The sequence below is a fragment of the Schistocerca serialis genome, chromosome 6 (assembly GCF_023864345.2).
Source record: "Schistocerca serialis cubense isolate TAMUIC-IGC-003099 chromosome 6, iqSchSeri2.2, whole genome shotgun sequence".
Classification (NCBI taxonomy): Eukaryota; Metazoa; Arthropoda; class Insecta; order Orthoptera; family Acrididae; genus Schistocerca; species Schistocerca serialis.
Window position 1 is genome coordinate 235,243,939 of NC_064643.1, and position 21,299 is coordinate 235,265,237.

Below are 21,299 nucleotides of genomic sequence, written 5' to 3' on the forward strand. Positions count from 1 at the left end.
CCTTCTGCAGAGGATATGAACTCGAATAGATAAAGTATCTCCGAAGAGTTCCTGATATCTGAGCTCCAACTCATGCTTAGCTTTGGTATCTGTAAACGCGTCGAATTTATCACCGATTGCGGCCCATAATCTTTGAGGATGGTCAGTGGTCGGAACGACTAACGATAAATAATTCCTTTACATATATATATATATATATATGTGTGTGTGTGTGTGTGTGTGTGTATGTGTGTATGTGTGTGTGTTGAATACTGGGCAATTATGTTATATAAATCGACATTCTGGATTTCCATAGTTGACCTAAATCGATTAACGGAATGCAGAGATCCTTTCTTTAAAAGCCCACCACCGAAATTACTTTCGTTCTTCATCCTAGCTGAGTGAAATTTCTTTACTGATTTGGCTCGATGGGAAATTAGACCGTAATGTTCGTTACAGTTTATTACCCTTTGCAACATATCTATGTTGTCTGATTCAGAATCAATACTTGTATTCACTTATTTTCAAGAATAGAGATTTCACTATGTAATTATGGTTTCGTGCGCGTAAATATTAGGTACTTTTTCTTAAGGAAAAGCATTTTTTTTAAATTTTTGGATATTACCCCATTTAGAGTAAAAGATCCTTGTTTGTCGTCTTTCATCGGGAGGACCTGCATTATGAGATATCGTTGCTATAAAAAATGTTGTCGCTTCTTTCGTTTTAACACTGTTGGATTGTTAGCCAAAGTATCATGAAACAACGCAAGGCTAAGTTGTAATCCTAGTGGAAATCGACACAACTCTCCCTCATCAATAAACAGATTTATAGTCATTCAAGACAAGCGATTTCTATTTTCATTACCTTCACTGAATTATGAGCAACTGATCGGTGTGTATGGCCACTGTTAACAACAATAACACCATCACAGTATACAATAGGATATATTTGTTATTAGTGAATTGCCTAGCTATTAAAAAATTTGTAAGAGAATTAAAGGATCTGCAAATTTAGCTCACGTCTACTTATAACAAATTTTTGTTTGCCCAGCTGATGGACACAATTCACAACGTATCGAAACAGAGCAAGGTTCTCTAAAATCACGACTGAATTTAATAATGCTAACACTGGCAGGGGAGGGGAGGGGGGGTGGGAGGGGGTACCAAATTATATGGAAGACTGCATGGAGGAACCCTACAAGGTATCCTTGTATGGGGAGTTCCCAAATTCAAAGTTAATAAGACCAAATCACTGATTAAAGTGAAATTGACAGATCAGGCTGCCTATCAGGACAAGTAAGTACCTAGCTGCTCAAAATATGGATCGCGCTACCACGGACTGCGGCCATTACATTTCGCCAAAATCATCAAAACATGCGTGCATGAGCACCAGATGGTGCCAGGGAGATAAATAGCCACGAATCTTAGTTCTCATTCTTCAGTTCTCTATCTTCCAAACAATTCTACAAGGAGGGACGACTCGATGCTGTTCTAACGTGACGGACGAGAATATCGCTTATTTCTCGAAAAAAAAAACAGGTGTACGCGGCAGAGGATTCCCACTCTTGGCATAAAAAATGCACATTCGCAAACATGAGGCTCCTACAGGCTTGGAGTTGTGTTTCCTCGATTGGTCGGCTTCTTCATGCCAGTCACAGTGGTGGAGGCGACTCATTCTATCAGATACACTAGAATTTTTGGAGAGAAAGCATCCAACTCTCCCATGCTGGCTGGGCGGCGCTGCGGCGATTCGTCCTGTGATATCTGTGCAGAAAATGCGGAAATGTCAAGCTCAGTTATCCTCTGGGGACAGCAGTAACGGCACAGTGTCCTCTGCCTCAGCAAGGACGGGCGTCAGCTCCCCTCACAAAAGAACAGTGCTGGCTACAGCTCCACTTCCGCGAAAACTGTCCATCTCCGTTGGGAGGCTCGACTCTTGGCTTTCTGCTAACAAACAGGTACCTGAGACGACAGCGGGAGCGAACCTTGACAGCGAGAAAAACGCAGAGTTTTCCTCCAGAGCAATTATGTCCAGTGCTCAGAATAAAAATAACAACAAAATAGCAGCAGGAAAATGAGACGAGATCGCTTAGCGCGATGTGACAGTAATGTCACGAGGGAACTGAAACTATTTACAGTTTCTGATGGTTCAAATGGTTCAAATGGCTCTGAGCACTATGGGACTTAACTTCTGAGGTCATCAGTCCCCTAGAACGTAGAACTACTTAAACCTAACTAGCCTAAGGACATCACACACATCCATGCCGGAGGCAGGATTCGAACCTGCGACCATAGCGGTCGCGCGGTTCGAGACTGTAGCGCCTAGAATCGCTCAAAGTCTGTGATGTATTAGTGACTTATATAATAGTTAATTTATGGAAAGATTGTTAACCACTTAGAATATCTCGTATGAGATTGATTTAATTTTTCATCTTCCATATCTTCTAAGAGAACTGAAACTCCATTTGATAAGACAGTAAGTTTTCATTTCGCTGAAGGCTTCATGGTGATACTGTCTATGTGTACTATTAAAATAGTTTCTCGGCTGGTCCCGGCTAAGGTTCGAGTCCTCCCTCGGGCTTGGGTGTGTGATTTGTCCTGAGGATAATTTAGGTTAAGTAGTGTGTAAGCTTACGGACTGATGACCTTAGCAGTTAAGTCCCGTAAGATTTCGCACACATTTGAACAAAATAGTTTCTGTGAATGATATTAATGAGGTCAGAATTTTATTGTAGGTCCTTTTGTGGCTCTCAGTTGAATTATGAATACGGTGTATAATGGGAGCAAGAGATTCTACTACTTCAACGTGGTTCTACAATTTCGATGAGAAGGTCTAAGCCAAATAAGCTTAATTATGCAACTTGTTCGCTGTTATGCTAATTAAGACCTGTTCAACGTATTTGCCCGAATAATATAATTAAGTTAGTTTAAGTTTACACGCAACAGGGTTCAGGGCTGTTCTTTAAAGTTTACGGAGTGGTTTGATGTATCCCATATTCAGGAGATACCCTAAAGGCAGCACACAGCAAGCCATGTGACAGTCGGAGTAACTTATAGTAATTAGTATCCTGTAGCTGATATATGATGTCAGCATGTGCTTGAAGGAACAAAACAACACTTATACTTCTTTAGAGACGGCTGATGGGACAATGAAATTTTCATCTTACTTAAAATTTTCTCATTTATTGCATATTGTTAACGAGACAGTTTACTGCTAATGTGTTTCTTGATGTTTGTGTATACGATATTTTCCTCCTGAAAAGGATAACGACAGTGACATAACTGTGGTCTTCATGTTATTGATTAACTCTTCGTAATATTTACCGTGTTCGTCTCCATAAGCAATGGGAGGCTTCAGTTTACAAGAAATGTTCTGTAAATTTACTGGAAAACAACAGTTTGTCTGCGGAAGAGGCAGAATAAGTAACTCCATGCGCAGTATCCCGAGAAACTTTCCGGCATCCATATCAGGTATCCGTAACAGGAGACAACAAGCATACGCACAGAAAGGTGCGCCCAGGGTCACGGGATTATCAGCCTCTCAGGATACTATAAGAAGACTTCTTAGAAACCTCGATGAGGAAACACTGTTATCACGAAAATTCTTCAATAAAATCCAAGCACCCACTTCTTGTTATCTGGGTCTTTGGTCCGAAGACTGGTCCTAAGCAGCACTCCACACTATATTGTTCTATGAATGACGACAATTTACATACAGAGATACTAGCAACCATTCACTTTTCTTAGGGTAAAACATTAGTAAACCCAGAAATATGTAAAAATGAGGTAAAATGATCCTCTTACACGGGATACTCACATATTTATTTAAGCAATAGGGTATAAACGTACTCTGAATGATAGAAACAGGAAGAGTGTTATCACATTTGGGGTTAGCGTGTTCACCCATAGATAACATTCAGACATATAAATGTGTCCTTTTCGAATGCGGAAAGTAGACATACGCTTTCACCCCAGAAAAGGCAGCATCCTTCACAAGATCCATTCCTGAATAAAATGTGATTTTTTAAGCTGCCTCTATAGCCTGTCTCTTTGTTACCTAGAGTTCGCAGTTACTAGATGACTCAGAGCGGTAGTTTTCATAATATACTATAAATGTTGATTTGGTGGAAAATACACTCCTGGAAATGGAAAAAAGAACACATTGACACCGGTGTGTCAGACCCACCATACTTGCTCCGGACACTGCGAGAGGGCTGTACAAGCAATGATCACACGCACGGCACAGCGGACACACCAGGAACCGCGGTGTTGGCCGTCGAATGGCGCTAGCTGCGCAGCATTTGTGCACCGCCGCCGTCAGTGTCAGCCAGTTTGCCGTGGCATACGGAGCTCCATCGCAGTCTTTAACACTGGTAGCATGCCGCGACAGCGTGGACGTGAACCGTATATGCAGTTGACGGACTTTGAGCGAGGGCGTATAGTGGGCATGCGGGAGGCCGGGTGGACGTACCGCCGAATTGCTCAACACGTGGGGCGTGAGGTCTCCACAGTACATTGATGTTGTCGGCAGTGGTCGGCGGAAGGTGCACGTGCCCGTCGACCTGGGACCGGACCGCAGCGACGCACGGATGCACGCCAAGACCGTAGGATCCTACGCAGTGCCGTAGGGGACCGCACCGCCACTTCCCAGCAAATTAGGGACACTGTTGCTCCTGGGGTATCGGCGAGGACCATTCGCAACCGTCTCCATGAAGCTGGGCTACGGTCCCGCACACCGTTAGGCCGTCTTCCGCTCACGCCCCAACATCGTGCAGCCCGCCTCCAGTGGTGTCGCGACAGGCGTGAATGGAGGGACGAATGGAGACGTATCGTCTTCAGCGATGAGAGTCGCTTCTGCCTTGGTGCCAATGATGGTCGTATGCGTGTTTGGCGCCGTGCAGGTGAGCGCCACAATCAGGACTGCATACGACCGAGGCACACAGGGCCAACACCCGGCATCATGGTGTGGGGAGCGATCTCCTACACTGGCCGTACACCACTGGTGATCGTCGAGGGGACACTGAATAGTGCACGGTACATCCAAACCGTCATCGAACCCATCGTTCTACCATTCCTAGACCGGCACGGGAGCTTGCTGTTCCAACAGGACAATGCACGTCCGCATGCATCCCGTGCCACCCAACGTGCTCTAGAAGGTGTAAGTCAACTACCCTGGCCAGCAAGATCTCCGGATCTGTCCCCCATTGAGCATGTTTGGGACTGGATGAAGCGTCGTCTCACGCGGTCTGCACGTCCAGCACGAACGCTGGTCCAACTGAGGCGCCAGGTGGAAATGGCATGGCAAGCCGTTCCACAGGACTACATCCAGCATCTCTACGATCGTCTCCATGGGAGAATAGCAGCCTGCATTGCTGCGAAAGGTGGATATACACTGTACTAGTGCCGACATTGTGCATGCTCTGTTGCCTGTGTCTATGTGCCTGTGGTTCTGTCAGTGTGATCATGTGATGTATCTGACCCCAGGAATGTGTCAATAAAGTTTCCCCTTCCTGGGACAATGAACTCACGGTGTTCTTATTTCAATTTCCAGGAGTGTAATTAGTGTAGATATAAGAAACTGTTTGGGTCATATTCCAATGTAAACGGCTGTCAATGTTTACTATCGTCATGAAATTGATGAAACGCTTCTACTTTATTACTTACGCCACGTACGTCTGGGTTGAGGCAGATCCTATGATTTTCTAGGTTGTGACAATTGGTCTTAGAGTAAGACCTGCACCCCACTGTCTTCAATTATTTGTTCTACATATTTTAATTATCTGCTAATCACGAAGTTATCATAGGCAGATAAATGTGAGACCCTGCCATTATCAGCTTAAAAACTGACTTATCCAAGCTGCTGATATGATCAACACGCACAAGAACGGTAAAGAAAATTGACGATCTGTTAGACGACGATCTTATCGATTCAGGTAAAGTAAAGGCAATCCCCACTCCGCCCCAAGAAGTAATTCTGACGTTGCACTTGATAAGGGAAGCAAGACTTGAGAAATGATGCTTTCATAGAATTTGTCGACTTAGGAGAATTACGTACCACCATTTTTCCGTTTTTTTTGAGTATGGTTATAGTGTTCGTCCGGTTCAAAATTTGTTCTTAATATATGAGTTCGCGCTGAAAAGTAATGCCTCCGAATTTTTATGTGAAAACTGTTACGGCTTATTAAATAAAAATTTATTAACATTCTACATCTTTGTTCTTCACATCTACATCCCATGCACACAGACTGCAAATTTGTACGTCAGTCTGGTAATTTGGCCTCTTGTGCCCACATTCACGAACAGCATACTAGGTGGTATTTTCCAATAGAATAACACTCGCTAGCAAAAATGGTTCAAATGGATCTTAGCACTATGCGACTTAACTTCTAAGGTCGTCAGTCGCCTAGAACTTAGAACTAATTAGACCTAACTAACCTAAGGACATCACACACATCCATGTCTGAGACAGGATTCGAACCTGCGACCGTAGTGGTCGCTCGGCTCCAGACTGTAGCGCCTCGAACTGCACGGCCACTCCGGCCGGCCCACTCGCTCTCATACCGATGTTGTAACCCAACATGCCCTATAGACTGTCGACATATTGCCTTGGACTGCTCGATCACCAGATCTGTCTCCAGTCTAGCACATGTGAGACATTCTTGGACAACTCCATCATTATCCAGAAACAGCATTAACCATCCCTGTATTGGCCTACCAAATGCGACAGGCATGGAACTCCATCCCACAAACTGACATCCGGCAACTGTACAAGCACCATATATGAATGAATGTTTGCATGCTTGAATTCAGTATTCTGGTAGTTACATTGGTTGTTAATGTAACTGTGTGTGTGTGTGTGTGTGTGTGTGTGTGTGTATGTGTGTATATATCTATAACAAAAACATGGACTGAAATATAATATACATGCAGGGTGAGTCACCTAAAACTTGCACCGCAGATATTGCGAAAATCTAAAGTTCTATTGATGTGCGGTTTTCAGAGAATGGATTAGTAGTCAGGGGCTCGTATTGTCAATAAATAAACAGATTGTAATAATACTAATAAGGAGAATTGTTGTGCAAACATACACTTTTTAAATGGAATCATGCCTACTGACATTAACAAACTAAGAGTAGGGTGAATTAGATTGTCATTCTTGTTTGCTGCACGATTCTAGTCCGAGTCGTTTACGAGATATCGTATTTTGAAAAGTTTCCACACTGCAGTTTGTGCCATTCAACCTGCGTAGTTGCTAGGCATGGTACTGTTATGTTTGCTTACGGTGTGCTTGTGTGTTCCTTCAGTGCAATGCAACTTCATAGTCAGTGTGTGACAGTCCAAGCAGTATGTCATGCTTGGGCAATGGGATTTACCAACGCAGAAAGAGCTGACGTGCTCGTGGTGTAGGGAGGATTAGGAAGATTTCAGCTCGTTCATGTACATGTCTCTACATCTGTTCTACGTAGATACTCCTCACGCCATCGTAAGGTGCATGGCGGAGGGTACCGTATACTACTGCTTGTAATATCCCCTCTTTTTCCAGTCGCGAGGGAGAAACGACTATCTGTACGCCTCAGTATGAGCCCTAATTTCTAATATCTTATCTCCGTTGTCCTTACGTGCGACGTATGTTGGCGGGAGCAGACTCGTTCGGCACTCAGATTCATATGCTGGTCCTCTAAATTTTCCCAATAGCGTTTCCCGAAAAGAACGCCACCTTTCCTCCAGGAATTACCATTTGAGTTCCCGAAGCATCTCCGTAACACTTAAGTTTTGCTCGAACCTACCGATAACAAATCTAGCAGCCAGCCTCTGAATTGCTCCGATGTCTTCCTTACAGCCCGACCTGGTAGGAATCCCAAATACTCGAGCAGTACTCAAGAATAGGTCGCACTAGCGTCCTATATGCGGTCTCCTTTACAGGTGAACCACCCTTTCCTAAAATTCTCCCAATAAACCGAGGACGACCATTTGCCTTTCCTAACAAATCACATGTTCGTTCCACATCACATCACTTTGCAACGTTACGCCCAAATATTTAAACGACTTGACTGAATCAACTTGCACCCTAGTAATACTGAAACCGAACGTTACAGGTTTGTTCTTCCCACTCAACTTACATTTTTCCTCATTTAGGGGTAGCTGCCTCTCATGACACCTACTTGAAATTTTATCTAAGCCGTCTTGTATCTTCCTACAGTCACTCAACTTCGACACTTGTGCAACAAGGTGTCCCAAAAGACATCAACCATCTCGGAAGTTATTTTCCAACCTCTTCAACCATTTGTGTCAAAGTGGCACTACAACCCCAGTGCTACGTAACAGAAGGAAACAAGGACAACAAAAGAGGGGAAAATGAATGCTCTTGTTTCTGTTGTCAGGCAAGTGACCTGCGGATTCTCTATCGACATAGGTTCCACCCTCATCACATACCTCTCGATCAAGAGCTGCATGGAAACGATTCGTGTTGACTTCTGTACATGGGCATTAAGACAGAATACTCCAGATGTATCACGTACAGAACCTGGTCTAGTGAAAAAGCTACATTTACCAGTCACGCCAAAGTAAACCGCCTCAAAATGCAGTATTGGTCAGTTGACAATACCCATTGGCTTTGTCGGTTAGAGCGTCAACGTCAACGGAGTGTAAACATGTGATGTGGTATAGTGAACCATCAGCTCAGAGGCCCATGTTTCATAGATGGATCAATGAAAATGCACAAGTATCGCAGCCTCCAAACAGACCATCTTCCACAGGTACTAAAAGACGTTCCTCTGCAGACTAGCAGGAACCTGTGGTACGAACAAGATGACCGTCCGGTTCATAGTGCTCAAAGTTCCGTTGGAGGCCGAGGACCTGTACCTTGGCCGGCCCGTTCCCCAGATTTGATGCCTGGAGGTTTTTTTCTGAGGGGAAAGCTGAAAGCTGCTGTCTACAAGAACATACCAACTACACTCTATCTGATGCAGTGACGTATTACTGCAACCTGATAAAACATCTGCGCTGAAATGGCGGCATGTGTGCAGGAGTCGTTGCATACAAGACTGCAAGCATGTATTGCCACTGCCGGAGGTAATTTTGAACACGATCTGTGATGGTCAGTTGTCTCGTAACTGGTGAGAATCCATATAACTAATGTAATAACTTGTGTTGTTCTTCACTGTGTGCTACCAAGGGTATTCTTTACAAGTGTAGGTGTGAAAACTTTTGGAAATACTGTATCTCGCAGACGATATCTCCTCCAACAAATACACAGATATTTTAATTTACCCTAAATTTAATTTGTCAATATCAATATTGCTCCATTTAAAGAAATGTATAAACACACAAAAATACATTCATTAAGTATAATTACAATCTGTTTATTGGCTAACAATACGAGTCCCCGACTACCAATCCATTCTGTAAAACCGCGCGTCAATAGCGGTTTCTATTTTCGCGATATTTGCGGTGCAAGTTTTAGGCGATTCGCCCTGTATATATCGTTTAATTTAACATACTGAAACGCATTTTAAGCATCTTTCGATTTCGAACAGGCGTTTATGCGTACAAGAATTATTATGCAAAGATAAAATATCTTACGCTGAAGTAATATAGAACTGCACTGTTCTGTTCTGTTGTGAGGAGGAAGTGGGGTCAGTGGTTGGCCAAAAATCGATGTCCAGTTCTTCTGCTGGCGTTGAGCTGTGTGACGTTGTTTGTTGTGAGTGACACCACAACCTGTGTGGGATGCAGATAATTTAGCAGCAACTGCCATGGTACGATAATCGTGTGACAGACTTTTTATACGTCAGTTCTTCACTTACAGTTTTGATGGCCAAAAGCTTAATTTGTATCGTTGGTTCACTGGAGGAGCTGTTGTGTAATATTATACACTCCTGGAAATGGAAAAAAGAACACATTGACACCGGTGTGTCAGACCCACCATACTTGCTCCGGACACTGCGAGAGGGCTGTACAAGCAATGATCACACGCACGGCACAGCGGACACACCAGGAACCGCGGTGTTGGCCGTCGAATGGCGCTAGCTGCGCAGCATTTGTGCACCGCCGCCGTCAGTGTCAGCCAGTTTGCCGTGGCATACGGAGCTCCATCGCAGTCTTTAACACTGGTAGCATGCCGCGACAGCGTGGACGTGAACCGTATGTGCAGTTGACGGACTTTGAGCGAGGGCGTATAGTGGGCATGCGGGAGGCCGGGTGGACGTACCGCCGAATTGCTCAACACGTGGGGCGTAAGGTCTCCACAGTACATCGATGTTGTCGCCAGTGGTCGGCGGAAGGTGCACGTGCCCGTCGACCTGGGACCGGACCGCAGCGACGCAAGGATGCACGCCAAGACCGTAGGATCCTACGCAGTGCCGTAGGGGACCGCACCGCCACTTCCCAGCAAATTAGGGACACTGTTGCTCCTGGGGTATCGGCGAGGACCATTCGCAACCGTCTCCATGAAGCTGGGCTACGGTCCCGCACACCGTTAGGCCGTCTTCCGCTCACGCCCCAACATCGTGCAGCCCGCCTCCAGTGGTGTCGCGACAGGCGTGAATGGAGGGACGAATGGAGACGTGTCGTCTTCAGCGATGAGAGTCGCTTCTGCCTTGGTGCCAATGATGGTCGTATGCGTGTTTGGCGCCGTGCAGGTGAGCGCCACAATCAGGACTGCGTACGACCGAGGCACACAGGGCCAACACCTGGCATCATGGTGTGGGGAGCGATCTCCTACACTGGCTGTACACCACTGGTGATCGTCGAGGGGACACTGAATAGTGCACGGTACATCCAAACCGTCATCGAACCCATCGTTCTACCATTCCTAGACCGGCAAGGGAACTTGCTGTTCCAACAGGACAATGCACGTCCGCATGTATCCCGTGCCACCCAACGTGCTCTAGAAGGTGTAAGTCAACTACCCTGGCCAGCAAGATGTCCGGATCTGTCCCCCATTGAGCATGTTTGGGACTGGATGAAGCGTCGTCTCACGCGGTCTGCACGTCCAGCACGAACGCTGGTCCAACTGAGGCGCCAGGTGGAAATGGCATGGCAAACCGTTCCACAGGACTACATCCAGCATCTCTACGATCGTCTCCATATGAGAATAGTAGCCTGCATCACTGCGAAAGGTGGATATACACTGTACTAGTGCCGACATTGTGCATGCTCTGTTGCCTGTGTCTATGTGCCTGTGGTTCTGTCAGTGTGATCATGTGATGTATCTGACCCCAGGAATGTGTCAATAAAGTTTCCCCTTCCTGGGACAATGAATTCACGGTGTTCTTATTTCAATTTCCAGGAGTGTACTTCTAAATTATACTGCTGCACTGCTTTATCTTTAACTGATTTGATCGTAATTCATGGCACAAATGTTTCGGCATGTATGTAATGTATTCGCTCAGAACAATACGGAGGACTAGCAACTTGTGGATGAGTATCGTCTATCGCTAATTTATAGCGTTTTTAAGGATACTGACAGTTTGGTTGTCGTTTGTCTCACTCATGCAAGACTGTCTGGATCCCACACAGGCTTTGGTGTCAGGCCACTGCTCCAAGCTACCATCCCCCACTCCCCCCCCCCCCCCCCACCCTCCCCCAATAACCCAGTAGCCACTCCAGCAGCGAACGGTGAATAAAATAGTTCTGTATTAATTTAGATTAAGATACTTTATTTTGTAACTTGAAGGTGGAGGGGGAGAAAGAAAAGAAAAGGGAAGGAACTATCAGCTGCTTCGGGAACTAATGCACAATCAGCGACGAGGAGTGAAAATGTGTGCCAGACTGGGACTCCAGCTCTGAATATCCTGCTTACTAGTCAGTTTTGTTAACCACTTCGCTTTCGGACACAGTGTTTATCGTAAATGCTCGGACTATCACAGCACGCTCACCAGCTTACCTACGCTGCTACCTAGCGCCACCTATATGTCATACATGCTCGCTTCTTTGAACTTCCAGCAGGGTGTCGAACGTAATTGTGCATCCTCGCTGAAGGTGGAGCGGGTAGGAAGAAAATGGAAGGTACAATATTCTGTGGGAATGCCCTTTTCTTTCGACCTCGTACGGGAGGACATGGACTGAGACTGTGGATGGGTGGCGTATTTTCGATAAACACTGTGTCTGAGTGCACTGTGGTTAAAGCAGCTGCCTCGTAAACACATGATGGACCCTTGGTCTCTTTTCTGTCCGCATGACTATTACTTTCTCCTCGCCAAATATCATGCTCTTACATGGTTCAAGGAAATGACAATCGACTACATCTTCGGTGAAGGGGAGAAAGTGGAGTTTGACTACTGGTGGTACCTATAAAACGCTCACAACGCTTTAGAACGCACTCTAGGGTACCGTGAACTTTTGGCAAATTATTTACGCTGTGTTATCGTAAACCTCCCTGTTAGATGGGGAGAGCCACGCTCAGTGTAGCGTACCGTGGAGGATCACATCAAAGACGGAATGACCTGAATTGTAGGCAATGCGAAAGTAAAGCGATTGGCTAATTCAACATACCCTGCATTCATTCAGGCATTAGCAGTGCAGCATGAATCTGTAGTACATATTTTAGACGGCATTGTTGGAGATAGGAAACGCCAGTTGCACAATTTTATGAAGAAATATTCCTTTAGCTGCAGTAGCGCATTCATTATACAAAGTTATTTTAGTTTATCCTTTGAATCATATTTTTATTGTAACATTCTGTTTTATAAAGTTTTCATTTATACACATTTACTGATTATAATCGTCTCGATAAATAAATATAAACGAATTTTAGACCAGTGGATCCTATAGTCTCGGGAGAATATTTGGCAATAGTTAGGGGCAACACCTGAAGAGGGATATTTCATTTTTCTTTTATTTTTGGCAGGGTTTACGTGGTGGTCCCAAGTAGGGTCGGATTTGATTTTCGTTTCTTTTGTTTTTGAAATTAGATTTAGTCAGATAAGGAGATGGGCCAACAAGAAGTAGATCCACGACTCCCTAAGAAAGGTAAGCAACAGATCACGGTTTCAAGCCCAAGTCTGGTACACATTTATACATGTCGCCGTCGATTCTCCATTAAGCCCTGATGCAGCTGATGCCAATAGTTCCTCTCCTTTTTTGTCCTTCCTCCCCCCTCCACTTTCAAGTTATAGAGGATGGTCCATTGATTGTGACCGGGCCAAATATCTCAAGAAATAAGCATCAAACGAAAAAAACTACAAAGAACGAAACTCGTCTAGCTTTCAGGGGGAAACCAGATGGCTCTATGGCTGGCCCGCTAGATGGCGGTCCTATAGGTCAAACGGATATTAAATGCGTTTTTTTAAAAACAGGAACCCCCATTTTTTGTTACATATTCGTGTAGTACGCAAGGAAATGTGAATGTTTTAGTTGGATCACTTTCTTTGCTTTGTGATAGATTGCGCTGTAATAGTAACAAACGTATAAGTACCTGGTATCACGTACCATTCCACCAGTGCGGACGGTATTTGCTTCGTGATACATTACCCGCGTTAAAATGGACCGTTTACCAACTGCGGACAAGGTCGATATCGTGCTGATGTATGGCTATTGTGATCAAAATGCCCAACGGGCGTGTGCTATGTATGCTGCTCGGTATCCTGGACGACATAATCCAAGTGTCCGGACCTTTCGCCGGATAGTTATGTTATTTAAGGAAGCAGGAAGTGTTCAGCCACATGTGAAACGTCAACCACGACCTGCAACAAATGATGATGCCCAAGTAGGTATTTTAGCTGCTGTCGCGGCTAATCCACACATCAGTAGCAGACAAACTGCGCGAGAATCGGGAAACTCAAAAAGGTCGGTGTTGAGAATGCTGCATCAACATCGATTGCACCCGTACCATATTCCTATGCACCAGGAATTGCATGGCGACGACTTTGAACGTCGTGTACAGTTCTGCCACTGGGCACAGGAGAAATTATGGGACGATGACGGATTTTTTTGCACGCGTTCTATTTAGCGACTAAGCGTCAGTCACCAACAGCGGTAACGTAAGCCGGAATAATATGCACTATTGGGCAACGGAAAATCCACGACGGCTGCGACAAGTGGAACATCAGCGACCTTGGCGGGTTAATGTATGGTGCGTCATTATGGCTCTGGCTCTGAGCACTATGGGACTTAACATCAATGGTCATCAGTCCCCTAGAACTTAGAACTACTTAAACCTAACTAACCTAAGGACACCACACAACACCCAGCCATCACGAGGCAGAGAAAATCCCTGACCCCGCCGGGAATCGAACCCGGGAACCCGGGCGTGGGAAGCGAGAACGCTACCGCACGACCACGAGATGCGGGCGTCATTATGAGAGGAAGGATAATTGGCCCCCATTTTATCGTTGGCAATCGAAATGGTGCCATGTATGCTGAGTTCCTACGTAATGTTCAACCAATGTTACTACAAGCTGTTTCACTGCATGACAGAATGGCGATGTACTTCGAACATGATGTATGTGCGGCACATAGCTCGAATGCGGTTGAAGCGGTATTGAATAGCATATTTCATGACAGGTGGATTGGTCGTCGAAGTACCATACCATGGCCAACACGTTCACCGGATCTGACGTCCCTGGATTTCTTTCTGTGGGGAAAGTTGAAGGATATTTGCTATCGTGATCCACCGACAACGCCTGACAACTTGCGTCAGCGCATTGTCAATGCATGTGCGAACATTACGGAAGGTGAACTACTCGCTGTTGAGAGGAATGTCGTTACACGTATTGCCAAATGCACTGATGTTGATGGACATCCTTTTGAGCATTTATTGCATTAATGTGGTATTTACAAGTAATCACGCTATAACAGCATGTGTTCTCAGAAATGACAAGTTCACAAAGGTACATGTATCACATTGGAACTACCGAAATAAAATGTTCAAACGTACCTACGTTCTGTAGTTTAATTTAAAAAACCTACCTGTTACCAACTGTTCGTCTAAAATTGTGAGCCATATGTTTGTGTCTATAGCAGCGCAATCTATCACAAAGCGAAAAAATTGGTCCAATAAAACATTCATATTCCTTTACGTACTACATGAATATGTAATAAAAATTGGGGTTCTCATTTAAAAGAACGCAGTTGATATCCGTTTGACCTATGGCAGCGCCATCTAGTGGGCCAAACATAGCGCCATCTGGTTTCCCCCTTCAAGCTAGACAAGTTTCGTTCTTTGTAGTTTTTTCGTATGACGCTTAATTCGTGAGATGTTTGGCCCTGTCACGACCAGTGAACCACCTTGTATAATATGTATGACAGCTGCGGATTTTGTGTGCTGTCTGTTGTTTCGGATATGCCTGAAAGAACAGACACCTCGCATTCCTATTTCATCTTTTAGTAACAATTTTCTGTGTGAATAAACGCATGATCTTGTGCAAAACTTTCTTAAAATGCTTTTCAGTTTGTTAAGTTAAACGAACCAGATTATAGTGACTGGTTGCAGAAAATACAAATAATTATATCACACAGTCACAGCTCCTGCACTTAGTTAGCACTGGCACAGTTAATGAAGTTTATTTTTTTTTCTTATGGTTAATCTCGTTGAACGACGTTCACTGTTTTCAGGATTTAGCAAGTTTATTTTAATTTTGGCCGGTTTCCCTTCCTCTCACCACAGTCGCCAGTCAACTTAACGGAGTAAATAGTAGAAACTTTATTGTGTGTGTTATCGTATTTGAACTGTTTGTGAATAATATTTTGCAACGCGGAAATTGAGCGTCAGCCTAGCACAAGCTTCGATGAGCGTAGAGAACTACCAAACAATCATACTTTGGTGGGTGCACGAGGAACGATGGCCGTTTATCCGTGACTCTGATTCGATCAACGTCTGCCCCTCCTTCCTTTCTCTGGAACTAACATGCAGCACGCTCGGCTATCCGAACTGATCGTACTCTGTACACACATATATTCAAAACTTATTTTACTGACTGTTATGGAATGTTAGGAACAAAAACTGAACATATTTTCAAAATTCTATAGATATTGTCAGCATCAATCACGATTCGTGGCTTTTTACATATGGAACGTCAAAATGGACACAGAATGTTCAACTTTGAAAGTAAATAGGAACTTGCAGCATTGATCGTTCACAGTGGTGACCAGAGAAGTGACACGCTGCAGCGAAGTACGGGGTAAACATTGTTTATTCATTTCGAGTTGCGAACTCGGGTGAACACGCAGGACAGGGCACAATTCGAAGTCGCTCTGCCGCCAAAGACTTCGTTAACATTTCACGCGACATGGCTGCAGGTACATTGCTTCCAGCGCTGTGCTGTGACAGCAGTGAACGAAGCGTCAAATATTACTGCGGAATCGGTGTCTGACAGTTGCATGCCGGAAGGTCTGCGAATGCCAAGTGACGAAACTTTAAACCACGCCACTGTTCGTTGGCAGGCATCACAGCAGAAACCAGGCACGAAATTTCCTCGTGAAGCCACATACTGGGTTTTGCTTTGTCCAGTGTGAAATGGGAAACATTTTTTGCATTCACTCACTGCTCGAAGTGATTGCAGCTAAACTTTCCACGTTGTACTCGTTACCGTACCAGTCAGATACAAAGAGGAAAAAGCGAGTGTATGGACAAAGTAATAAACTTTGTTGTCGACACAGTAAGAGTTAATATAAGGTACCACATTCAATACAATTTTTCTCGGTTTGTGACCACATTGTCAATATATAAAACTACGGACGTTAGGGTCCCTGATACAAGTAACCTTCTTCAGGGTGTTACTGTTTACACACACCCTGAAGAAGGTCACATGTAGCATTGACCGAAACGTCGGAAGATTTACCCCCCGTGGTCCAGGGGCAGCGTCTTCGATTCATAATCGAAATGTTTTCGGTCCCGGTTTCGAATCCCACCGCTGTTTATATTTTCATTAATAATCAGCATTGGCGGCCGAAAACTTCCGGTGTAAGAAGTCAACCTCATTCTGCCAACGGCCTAGCCAAAAAGGGCGGAGGAGCAGACAGAGGTTCAGGGCACTCTGTTGTCCTAGGGAGACAAGGATAACATTCCACTAGTCTGGGCTTGGAATGTCAGAAGCTTGAACGTAATAGGGAAACTAGAAAATCTAAAAAGGGAAATGCGATGGCTCAATCTAGATTAGTAGAGGTCAGTGAAGTGAAGTGGAAAGAAGACAAAGATTTCTGGTCAGATGAGTTTAGGGTAATATAACTGCAGCAGAAAATGGTATGACGGGAGTAAGACTCGTTATGAATACGAAGGAAGGAGAGAGAGTGTGTTACTGTGAACAGTTCAGTCACAGTATTGTTCTTATCAGAATCCACAAGAAACCACCACCGGCAACGATAGTACAGGTATACATGCCGACGTCATAAGCTGAAGATGAAGAGATGAAGTGTATGAGGATATTGAAAGGATAATACAGTACGTAAAGGGGCATGAAAATCTAATAGTCATGGGGGACTGGAATGTAGTTGTAAGGGAAGGAGTAGAAGAAAATGTTACAGGAGAATATAGGTTTGGGACCAGGAATGAAGGAGGAGAATGATTAAAGGAGGAGGAGGAATACTTGGAGAAGACCGGGTGATACGGGAAGATTTCTGTTAGATTACATCATGGTCAGTCAGAATTACATCATGGTCAGACAGATATTCCGAAATCAGGTACTGAACTGTAAGGTGTATCCAGGAGCAGATATAGACTCAGATCACAGAATAGTAGTGATGAAGAATAGGCTAAAGTTTAAGACGTCAGGAAGAATCAATACGCAAAGAAGTGGGATACGGCAGTACGAAGGAATGACGAGATACAGTTGAAGTTCTTTAAGGCTATGGATACAGCAATATGGAATAACTCAGTAGGCAGAACAGTTGAATAGCACTGGACATCACTAAAAAGGACCATTACAGAAGCTGGAAAGGAAAGCATATGTACAAAGAAGGTAACTCCGAAGAAACCATGGGTAACAGAAGAAATACTTTAATTGAACGAGGGAAAGAGAAAGTACAAAAACGTTGCGGGAAACTCAGAAATACAGAAATACAAATCGCTGAGCAATGAAATAAATAGGAAGTGCAGGGAAGCTAAGACGAAATGGCTGCAGGAAATATGTGAAGACATCGAAAAAGAAACGACTGTCGGAGGGACAGACTCAGCATGCAGAAAGTCAAAACAACCTTTGGTGACATTAAAAGCAACTGTGGTAACATTAAGAGTGCAACGGAAATTTCGCTGTTAAATGCAGAGGAGAGGGCGGATAGGTGGAAGAATACATTGAAAGCCTCTGAGGGGAAGGTTTTTCTGATATGATGGAAGACGAAACAGCAATCGATTAGAAGAGATAGGGGATCCATTATTAGAATCAGAATTTAAAAGAGCTTTGGAGGACTTAAGATCAAATAAGGCAGATGGGATAATAACATTCCATCAGAATTTCTTAAGTCATTGGGGTAAGTAGGAACAAAACGACTATTATGTTGGTGTGTAGAATGTATGAGTCTGGCTCCATACCATGTGCCTTTCGGAAAAGCATCATCCACACAATTCCGAAGACGGCAAGAGCTGACAAGTGCGAGAATTATCGCACAATCAGCTTAAGATCTCATGCATCCAAGTTGCTTACAGGAATAATATACAGAAGAAGGGAGCAGAAAATTGAGGATGCGATGGATGACGATCAGTTTGGCTTTAGGAAAGGTAAAGGCACGAGAGAGGCAATTCTGACGTAGCGGCTAATAATGGAAGCAAGACTAAAGAAAAATCAAGACATGTTCATAGGATTTGTCGACCTGTCAACAGTGTAAAGTGGTGCAAGACGTTAGAAATTCTGAAAAAGGTATGAGTAAGCTATAGGGAGTGGTGGGTCATATACAATATGTACAACAGCCAAGAGGGAATAATAAGAGTGGACGACCAAGAACGAAGTGCTCGTATTAAAAATGGTGTAAGTCATGGACGTAGCCTTTCGCCCCTATTGTTCATTCTGTAAATCGAGGCAGCAACGATGGAAATAAAAGAAAGGTTCAGGAGTACATTTAAAATTCAAGGTGAAAGGATGTCAATGATACAATTCGCTGATGACATTGCTATCTTGAGTGAAGGTGAAGAAGAATTACATGATCTGCTGAACGGAATGAACAGTCTAATGAGTACCGAGTATGGGTTGCGAGTGAATCGAAAATAGGCGAAGGTAATAAGAAGAGGTAGAAATGAGAACAGCGAGAAACTTAACATCAGGATTGATGATCCCGAAGTAGATGAAGTTAAGGAATTTTGATAAGCTAGGCAGTAAAATGACCAAGGACGGACAGAGAAAGGAGGACATCAAAAGCAGACTAGCAGTGGAAGAAAGGGCATTCCTGGCCAAGAAAGTCTACTAATATCAAATATCAGCCTTAATTTGAGGAAAACATTTCTTGAATGTACGACTGGAGTACAGCATTGTATTGTAATGAACATGGACTGTGGAAAAACCTGAACAGAAGGGAATGGAAGCATTTGAGAGTGGTGCTACAGACGAATATTGAAAATTAGGTGGGCTGATAAGGTAAGGAATGAGGAGTTTCTTTACAGAATCGGAGAGGAAAGGAACATGTGGAAAACACTGATAAGGAGAAGGGACAGGATGATAGGACATTGTTAAGACATGAGGGAATGACTTCCATGATTCTAGAAGGAGCTGTAGACGACAAAAACTGTAGAGGAAGATAGAGATTGAAATACATTCAGCAAATAATTGAAGAGGTTTGTTGAAAGTGTTATTCTGAGATGAAGACATTAGCACAGGAGGAATTCGTGGCGGGCCGCGTCAAATCAGTCAGAAACTGACGGAAAAAAAAAAGAGAACTTATTCTCAGAAGAGGATATCATCATAGGTAAGAGACTGTCATCGTTTTTTACCGATATTCGCTGTTCATATTCAGTAGTTAGCTAAAGTAACGGCCTACGGTACCATCTGCATGACAACTCTGCTGTTCACACTTAAATGTCTGCCAAAGAGTTCGTCGAACCACGTTCAGATTGTTTGTTTATCGTTCACGAAAAAGTGAAATAGTTCGGCTTGAAAGCAAAATAACACTAGATGGATGAGGCATGTACTATCTAAGAAGCAAGTAACTCAGGAAACTAGAACGTCCGTGTCTTCTGAAATCAACCATAGTCATAAAATTGAGAATGTTTATGAAAATAATACATTTGGAGAGCAGTTTTATATGCAAATGAATCCTACCCTGTCCAAAATGCGGAAAAGAAGAAAAATGAAGCATCCTACATGTGACGTTGCAAGAAAAATTAACTGGAATAAGGTATATGGTAGTAGGGCGATTGTTAATGTAACAAGGATTAACCCGCGTGATAGTAAAAGAAATGGAAAGGTTTAGTGCCCTGTCGAAGAAGATGTCCGGGGAAATGATGTACAAGTCACAGCTGAGATAGGGAAGGAGACGCGCAACCACCCCGTCATTCGCCATAAGCGATTCAGGTAACACTTCCAGTTTTTAAATGTGAGCCTAGTTAGCAAAAAAAAAAAAAAAAAAAAAAAAAAAAAAACTAAGAGTAAGGAGAACAATTCTAGAGGCGTTCAGTGAAATGCAATGTAAATTTTGCTAACGGAAATGACAAGAATTCTGGCCGGCCGGTGTGACCGAGCGGTTCTAGGCGCTATAGTCTGGAAACGCGCGACCGCTACGGTCGCAGGTTCGAATCCTGCCTCGGGCATGGATGTGTGTGATGTCTTTAGGTTAGTTAGGGTTAAGTAGTTCTAAGTTCTAGGGGACTGATGACCTCAGAAGTTAAGTCCCATGGTGCTCAGAGCCATTTGAACCATTTTGACAAGAATTATAAGAAAATTGTATCTTATATTGAGTCAGAAAGCAGAAGAAATTCATATATTCAGTCGCTTAATGACCATACTGAAAAAGGGCTGAGGCAGTGGCTCAAATCGCTCTGAGCGCTATTGGACTTAACAGCTGAGGTCATCAGTCCCCTAGAACTTAGAACTACTTAAACCTAACTAACCTAATGACATCCAGACTGAAGTGCCTAGAACCGCTCGGCCACTCCGGCCGGCTACTGAGACAATGAATTAGGTCTTCCGAAATGGTATAACTGCAATACTGTACCTCTTCCCCATCACGAACGCTATAATGGGAGATATTGTTACTTTAACTGACTGCAGGGCAGAAAACCAACTAAAATTGTTGAGCAGTGGAAATACACATCGTTCTCATTCCAAGAATGGTCTTCAGGCAGATTAATATGTTTGAGGGAGTCTGGCAACATATTACTTCATCTCACACACGTCACACGAAAAGTACACGACGAGAAAACAGAGAAGTTAAAGCTTGCACCATACCGAGAATCATTCG

The 21,299-nt window shown here is 43.9% G+C and overlaps 1 protein-coding gene across 3 annotated transcripts in view; it reads left to right on the forward strand.

The window, feature by feature from the left end:
* The window catches only part of LOC126484417 (lachesin-like), an 871,444-nt gene that overhangs the window by 694,116 nt on the left and 156,029 nt on the right, over positions 1–21,299 (forward strand). The gene's annotated exons all lie outside the window — the stretch shown is intronic.